The sequence below is a fragment of the Geospiza fortis genome, unplaced genomic scaffold (genome assembly GCF_000277835.1).
Source record: "Geospiza fortis unplaced genomic scaffold, GeoFor_1.0 scaffold92, whole genome shotgun sequence".
Classification (NCBI taxonomy): domain Eukaryota; kingdom Metazoa; phylum Chordata; class Aves; order Passeriformes; family Thraupidae; genus Geospiza; species Geospiza fortis.
In genome coordinates this window covers 2132705-2141677 of record NW_005054389.1, presented here as the reverse complement: position 1 = coordinate 2141677, position 8973 = coordinate 2132705, and positions in this window count along the sequence as shown.

Here is an 8973-nt window from a genome sequence, read left to right as displayed (position 1 = left end):
GCTCCCTCCACCAGCCGTGCCAAAAAGCCGCAAACTTGCGCTGCGGACAGCGATGCAGGCAGCGCACAGGCGGCACTGCTACCCCAGCCTGCCAGCTCAGGGGACAGGCAACTCACTCGTGTATCAGCGCACCCACTGCCTTCAGAGGCCGCCTCATGAGAGCCCCGGCCCGGATCCGTGTGCATGGCACGTCCAGCGCTGTCACACAGGCGGCAGGGCGGTCGTCAAGTCCGCAAGTTCAGCCACCTGCGGTGTTCACCCTCCAGACTGCAAAGGCTGCCGCAGAAGCTGACTGAACACCCAGCAAGTATCAGCCCCTACCTCGGGCGTGTTCAGGGTGACAGCTCTGCTGCTACCTCTACCCAATTAGAGCTCATGTAACCACACACTGCAGGTGGAAAGATAAACATTCCCAGAGCTGAGTGAAATTTTGAGAGCTGAAATATTCCTAGACCTGAAATTCTGATGCAACCTCAGATGTTCACAGCCTCTGCAGTTCCTGCAGGTATGGCACCATTCTCCTTTTCAGACCTGCGGTCCAGACTTAGTCCTTCATGCAATATTTACAAAGCTTGTGAACTTCAAATGTCTTTGAAAGTGTCTTGATCCACAGCTCACAGTATTCAGGTAAATATAAAAATTAATGCTTGCTACTGGAAGGACTGACAGAAGAATGACATAAACTCAAGCCTCACTTCTAAGACATCCCAGCTGGTGTTGGGCTGTGCTGTGTATCTCATGTCGAAAAGGGCAGCCAACTGAAGGGTGGGGGGGGAGAAGAAAGGAGAACAGGAACTCCGAGAGCTCTAGAAAACTGTTCCAGGGAGGAGAACTGAAATAAATGGCATTTAACCTAGAGAGAAGGAACAGGGGGAGCATCACAGAACTTCAAGAACTGTAAGAGGTTACTGTGAAGCAAAAGGAATGAACTGTTCTGCATATGCATTAGGCAAGTAAAAGAGGTGAGTAGGCTTAAATTCCATCCCCAGGTAACTGCTACAGGTATTAGGAAAAGCTAGGCTAGCTTGTGCTTGCACAGATTTCTTTGGGAAGCACAGCATTTTGGGAACATGTGCACTGGAGCTGCTGAAACAAATGACTGAAGACAGCTGCCCAGACAGTAAACAGCCACTGTTTACTTTGATTGCTTGTTGGGCTTCAGGACACAGGCTGAAATTGAAAGGGTAAGTGAAATCTTCCCATAGTCACACAAGAGATGGCTGGGAAACAACAATTCTGAATTAACTGTCCAAGATGTGCTGTTTCTTACACTTCAATACAAAACCTTTTTGCAAACAAGAGCATCTAAAGCTCCAGTTCCCATTACAGATACAGAAGTATCTGTGCTTGATACAGAAGCTTAAAAAACAATCTTGTAAAATTAAAGACTTCTTTCTAGCAAAATTGGTCATGAGCATCTGAAAAAAACTAATGTATTCACAAGTTCATAATGGTTTAGCTGTACAAGAATAGTTAAGGCACATGAAAAAGAGTTAAGGCACATCAGTGGCAGGAGTACATTGACACTCCCTGGATCCTTATTCAGAGGAAGCAAGCCCAGTCAGATGTAAACCAAACCAAGTTCACATCACAGGCAGCTTTGGACCTGAACAAGAAACCCCACTTGAGAATAACTATGCGCTTTAAGTGAATGCATATTGACCCTAATTGTTTTACTCTAACTTCTCTGGATGTCCTCCTGATGACAAGTCCCCTGTTTTAATTAAACCTGTTCTTAATGTGAACATGCCAGTCAAGTGCATATCATAATTTTGAGAGGCCAACCTTGCTGGCAAGGAACAGAACTAGGAAAACAAGCTACAAAAAACAAGGTTAGAGGAAACAGTCCCTCCTCCATGTCTCCTTTGTCCCTGGTTTCATAACAAGCAATGCAGCTCTGTTCAACTCTAGGTTTCTGCTCACTTGGCCTACAGTATTTTGGCAACTGCCATTTGGCTTAGATTTCACATCACTGGTTAATCTTCTCATTTCTTCCCTTCAGAAACCCTTCCTACATGGCCTTCCAAGGCCCAGTGAATTTTAACAGTGTCATAGCCGCACCATTCATAGCCACCCTTTCATCCCACACATCACCAGAATTCTTAAATCCTCATTTAAAATAGAAAATTGAATAAAACACAGAATAATTTCTATAAGCCACTTTTCCCCTCAGCCTGTGGGCTCTAAGAATCCAAAGGATAAAGGTACTTGTGTAGCATGACCAGGGATGAGAGCAGCACCTAGTTAAATTTTACCTGATTTTTGGTACACCATGGTTGCAGGATGTGCTGTTCTGGGTCACTCACAGCTGTAGCAGTGAACAGATGATCAAGGAATGTTCTCTACTTCACAGCCAGTGCACTAGCAGCAGCTCCTGAAGGTACAGAGAGGAAAATTAGAGGGTATTCAAACAGCCATCTTGGAAGGGGTCCTATCCAGCAAGGAATGTAGCTGGTGCTGAACACCCTAAATCTGATCAAAAGTATTATCACCCGGGATAAAGAGGCAGCAGGTTTGGGGGGTTTTGCTTGGGATTTTTTTGTTTGTTTGTTTGCTTGTTTGATTTTTAAAGAAGGTCCAGATTCTGCAATGGAGGAAAATCTCAAAACATAACCTAATTCTAAGTATTTGATCAACTATTGTCCTTTAAACTGTGGTCCAGGCTGGGGAGCATCCTTTTGTATCTCTGCAGTCCTTACGCAATCAGTGTAGGAGGACAGAGTCTGCAGAGAAAGGGTAAGGGCAGCATGTGCAAAGGCCACTGTAGGTGTTTCGTTAACTTGCCCGTGGAAAATGTCCATTAATGATTGAAGGGGGAACAAGGTGAGGAGAATAATCAGTAGTTTGACTGGAGTTTAATTTAAGCAGACGCATTAAATATTGATGCACTCACAGAGTCTAAAGGACACTCATTTGTCTCCAGCAGCCGCAGAAGACAACGCTTCTGAAGTTATAAATTAACCCTTCATGTGAGAGGTGAGAAGCATGAGGTTTGTCAAGTGCTATTTGACCACTTTAAGCAGGGTCACTACACCTTCTCTCAGATTTGTGTGAAAGGGAAGAAGACTGTTTCAGCTGCAAAGAACACAGATGCCAGTAAAGCAGCACAAAGCTCCCTGGTGCCATCACAGCTGCACTGACAGAGAATATTGCCTACTTTGTCTGGGAAGATGCAGATATAGTGGCAGAATTGTCTCTCCCACAGTCTGGCTGCCACTGATAACATTAAATACAAGGTTTCCACACCCCCGTCTTCTGCAGAGCTCCCCTAACAGGGGCAAGGCCTGAAGAGTGTGCTCAGATGAACTGTGTCCCCAGTGTAACCATGTCTGACAAACCACTCAGCTGCACACAAGAGAGATGGACAGGAACTTTGTACAGGAGCATGTGGGGACAAGACAAGGGGCAATGACTTAAAACTGAAAGAGGGGAGGTGTATAATAGATAATAGGGAAAAAGCCTTTACTGTGAGTGTGGTGAGGCCCTGGCACAGGTTGCCCTGGGAAGTTGTAAATGCCTCATCCCTGGAAGTGTTCAAGGCCAGTCTGGATGGAGCCCTGAAAAACCTGGTGTGGTGGAAGGTGTCCATGTCCATAGCAGGGGAGGTGGAACTAGATGCTTTACAAGGCTCCTTCCAATCCAAACCATCCTATGATTCAAATGCTGCTTTGTAAATCAGTTTCCCATGTTGTCTTCAAGTCTACATATGTGCAAAACAAACCTCACATGCAAACCTGCAAAGCTTGTAACAAAAGAAAAGCAGCAGTCATCTAGCTTTAAAAAACTGTAGTCTATAATTTCTTTTTTGTTTCTTTACTTTTACATGACTGAATGAGTGAAGAGCTTTTTAGGTTCTTACACTACCCATGTAGGCAATGAGGACATCACCAGTACATCCTCATGAGTGTATTACCAAAAGAGGGAAAATCTATTTAATCGAAGTAATTTTAACTTGCTTATCACTTCAATGCTCTTGCTACACAACACAACCAACCAGTGCAGCTACAAGGAGTGTTTTTTGAAGATGTCTGGGGTACAGTTTCTTAGTAAAAGTTCTTTATAACAAACTAGAGAACTGTGACAATTTTTATGCAACATAATCTTCTAAATCTGTTGCATATATTTGCATTCCCTAAATTGATAAAGGAACTATTTGGGTTTGGCAAATAATGAAGTTTTCCATATTTAGAACATTAGGGAAAATCACATTATTTTAAAGCTATTTTAAAAATCACATACACTTTAACTAAAAGTGCACCATGTAATGACAAGTAAGTGCTGACAGCATGAATCACATCTGCTCAGAGTGTAAAATGGAAATAAAATTAGCTCTGTATCTCTAAGCAAAGGGATTTATCAGTTCTATTTTCTTCCAGGAAATATCTAGCAGGATATTTTTATTATGGCATAGGTCCCTCATGACCTTCAGGTTTGCCATAAATTCACAAAGATCAATGCCAGTACAAACCACAAATGCTATTTCTACTGAGATACAAAGTTCAACCCCAACTTCCCTTTCCTGATCCTGTTATAAGCCCCTCACAGTAAAGCTAATCCCCATTTAGGGTGGTGCATTATCATACCGGGAGTGTTCAAGAAAGAACTCACTGGTTTAGGAAAAGATTCCATCTTCTTTAGAGATCAGAAGATTCCTTACAGAGAAAGGCAAAAGTCAGAGCTGTCTCTTACAGCAGCAAATGTTGTATATATGAGTATGTATGGTTACATTAGAGAACCAGATGACAGTGAAAATACCAGCATATTACAGAAATCACAATACATAAATAAATCACTTTTTCAGAAAACAACTGAGTAACTTATCCTTTGCACCCACCACACTCCTTTCTGAGCTATTGTATTTAGAGCACATAAAGGGCTTGTTTAACTAGAGGGAGGCAAGACTGGTTTATGCTATCTCTGCATTTTTGTTCTTAATCTGGAATATCAAATCTTTTCTGAGTTCTATTTTGTATTAGCTTCATGGTTTAATGGGCTAGAATAATCACCTCTATGGAAGAATATGATCCAAAACGGTTAAACATATTTTCACTTTCAGCAGTAGATGGACAGAAAATAGAGAACTGGTCCTTAGCACTGCTGAAAAGCATTGTGATCATGAACAAGGCAAATCCCAAATGTCCCAAACTCCAGTGAAGGCTGCAGCAATCAGAGCTGTGGCAGAGGGTACGGTGAGGTGGCTGAAAGGCGTTAAAGAACACTCTAGAGGAAAATAATAACCCGTTTGCTTTACACAGAATTATCTGCAGGCTCTCCCTGTTGGCACATGACAAGGAGGGGGTTGTTACCAACATCACACACTGCTGCTGCTCCAGTGGGACTCAAACCATTCACTGCTGTGACAGTCAGATGCTCCAGAAATCGTCAGTTCTACCCCCATGGGCAGCTTTTAGTCTCTGCAAAGGCTATACAAAAAAGACTTTGCCATCTTTTTGCTCCGGAGCTGAAGTCATCTGTTTGGCCCACATCTGCAACCTCAACAAGTCAAAGGCAGGTATTTCTGTTGAGGTGGTCACCAGGCAGAGCATCAAACCTCGAGATGGCTCCTCAGAAGCAGTGTTTGCTTATTCCCTGTGGAAAATTCATCTACTCTTGCCAACAGAGGGTACTGAAGTTTAATGGCACACATTTACCAGGGCAGGAAGCAGCACAATGCATTCCTGTGACACTCTGCAGAGTACAGACATGCTCTTTTCATCTTGCTCGAGTACTAAGTTCATTTAATAGACCTGAGTTAGCTTTTCCCTCTCTTATTTAACCATACTAAAGTATCAAGGAAGGCATTCATTTTCTGTCAATTAAATGGAGAGGATAATAGCAGCAGCATGAAACAGCCAGAAACCTAAACTCATTTCATTGCTATCTCCTTTCAATGCAAATGCTGTCAGTTTTTTTCTGTATAATGCAGTCCTGCCACTTCAGATGTAGCAATGTTTCTAATGCTGCCCTTAGCCTAGTGTTGGGTCCTCATAGGCTGAGACCAGGTTCCCAAATCACACTCCATTTTTCTGGTTATGTTCATGCATTGATCTGTTGGCAATATAGAACATGTTGAAATAGTTCACAATTAATCACTCCAAATGTCTGTAAAAAGCCACCCAAAACCCCACATCCTTTAATTTTGACTGCCAAGACAAACTTGGTGAGTGCAGAGACCAAAGGGAAAGCAAGATCCCACAACGGGAGAAGGTTATTTTAAGTTTATGTCAAGCTGACACCCAGGGCTTATCTAAATATAGATTTGTCCACTGTAAACACCCTTAGTCTGCATTTAGTGCAGACACAAGCAGAGTTACTCAGCAATGACAGACAAGATTTGCATCCACACCCAGGCCCACAATAGCACTCAATCATAACCAATTCCCAACAAAATAGTTTGTGAGTTTCTGCATCCAAAGAGAAGCATTAATCAAGAAAAGCTTATCTCCTGCTGCTGGCAGCACACTTTTGCCATCTAAGCTCTCAAGAAGAGAAGCAAGCTCACCAAGGGGCTGCAGTTTCAGGCTCAGCTCTTTTACTTACCATGGTTTGCTGTGCAGACACGTTCCTTGAGCCTCTGCAGTGGCTCACATGTGACAATGCAGGAAACAGCCTGTGCTGGGCAGGTGTGGGGCATTGTTCTGCCACTCAGAAATCTTGGCTTCCATACCGTGGTTTCCTGCTTATTCCTGTCCTCCCCTTGTTAATGCTTGCTCTGCTTCTGAGCTGTCAATCCTTTTATTCTGCAGCATAAACACTGTGCAGTGCTGGACCCTCCATCCCAAGGTCTGGGAAACTCACTGCATTTGCAAAGAGCTTGGACAACTTACAATCAATAAATTAGCTGAAAACCTGCTTGATCTGACAACTACAATGTAAACATATCCAGTGTGTCCTGCCACTGCAATGTGATACTCTCTCCAAGTTCATGTGAATCATCTCCCCAGTGACTGTGAAGAGAACTGGAAACCATTGTCTGTTTATTGGTTATTGGAGCTTCCTTACCAAAAAAGTACAAACATAAAAAAAAACCACGTGTCTTCACTGAAATAACTTGGGAACTCCTCTGTAACTTTACTGTAAACCAGACATAAATGTTTAACTGTACCTATGTTAAACTTTCTTTGGATTTTGGGCTCTGCTACTTGAAGATCTTACAGCAAAGATTGCCAGAAGAAAGGCTCAGAATGCTGTTTTACAGCAGGTTTGCAGCCCAAGTGTCAATGCTGTGCTCCTGTGCTGATCCAGAGGCAGAATTGTGCAGGGTCAGCATTTGGGATGGTTCCAAACCTCAGGGTAATAGCTGAACCTAGAGGGGGTTCAACTCTGACATAAGCCTCCATCAACTGCCTTACGTAACAAGATCTATCCTCAAAACCCTTGCAGTCTACTTCAAAATGAAGTATTCCAGCTTGTCCAATAATCATTACAACAAGTAATGGAACAACTAGGAAAATCAGAAACCCAAATGTTCAGTAGGTAAATGTGTGTTACATCCCCGACCTGAAAACAGGACAAGGAAGGTTCCTTATTCTCACGTGACACTTCTAATGCCACATTTCCACACAGCAGGTCATGCACAAGGCCCTGCACAGCTCCTCTACCATTTTGTGAGCATCAGGATTTACTTTTGATTGCAACTCTCTGTGGCTTTTTCCCTATTTGAGGAAGACTCCAGAAACTTGTCACAAATAACACTCCTTACCCAACATGGCCATGGCATTTTAAGAGTCTTGCAGAGGACAAATCAGGCATCTGGTGTATCCCGCTAGCAGAGCTAGAATCATGCAGGAGCACCACGGTCACTAGCATCAACAGCTCATGACCATTAGCATGAACAGCTCTTCGCAACTGCTGTCAATATTCAGAAACATTGATTCAACATTTGAACAAGGCAGAAAGAGTTTCTTTGCAGCAGCATTTGAGCCTTGGACAGTTGGTGTTATCCTTATTTCACAAGGGATGCTCGTAACACTTCCCAGTACAACAGGCTAAAAACATGTATAAGGCAAGGAGAACACTCCTCTTCTGCAAAGTGCATCTATTGTGCACTGGTTTCCTTTAACCCACAGAATTCCTGGGCTCAGAAACAGTGGATGAAAAGGTCTGTGCATCACATATCCAAGCAAGACAGCAAATGGCAAATTCCTACCAGTGTGTTTCAGTCCATGCAATCCCACCTTGGAACCAGGAAATCATTAAGGTTGGAAAAGACTTCCACAGCTGAGTCCAAGCTTTGACCAAACACCACCATGGCAACTAAACCACAGCACTAAGTGCCACATCCAGGTGTTTTTTGAGCACTTCCATGGATGGCAGCCCTAACACATCCCTGGTCAGCCCAGGGTTCCAATGCTTAACCATCCTTTCAGTGTAGGAATTCCTCCTGATACTGAACCTGGATCTGCCCTGGCACAGCTTGAGTTTATGTTCACTCATCCTATTGCTGGTTGCCTGGGATAAGAGGCTGACTCCCACCTGGCTACAACCTCCTTTCAGGAAGTTCAGAGCAATGAGATCTTCCCTGAGCCTCCTTTTGTCCAGGCTAAAAAACACCCCATGACAGCAAGAGCAGGAGAGAGAGGCTGAACCACCAGCCCAGTGACTTCAGTCTTAAAAAACCCAGTGCTCTCTCACACATAAACAGAGCCCCAAGTGACTGATTTAGATGGCATTCAGACAGTGTCACTGGAGAACCTGCAAGTGGCTCACTCTAATATGCACAGACAGGTCTGCTTTAGAAATTTTGTAGCATGTTAATGTCCAGTCTAAACTCATTTGGACAGTTTCTAGCTAGGGGCTGCTTTGATCCTCTTGCCCCTTACAACAGCTGAACCTCAAAAACTTTTGCTTTTTGGTTAGCAATTAGCCCACTTACCACATCCAATGTAGAGAGTAAAGCCTTGTCCTTGGATTCACAAGGCTTTGGAGAAGCTACTGTTGTTATAGCTGCTTGGTTTGGTTTCTTCTCCAAGC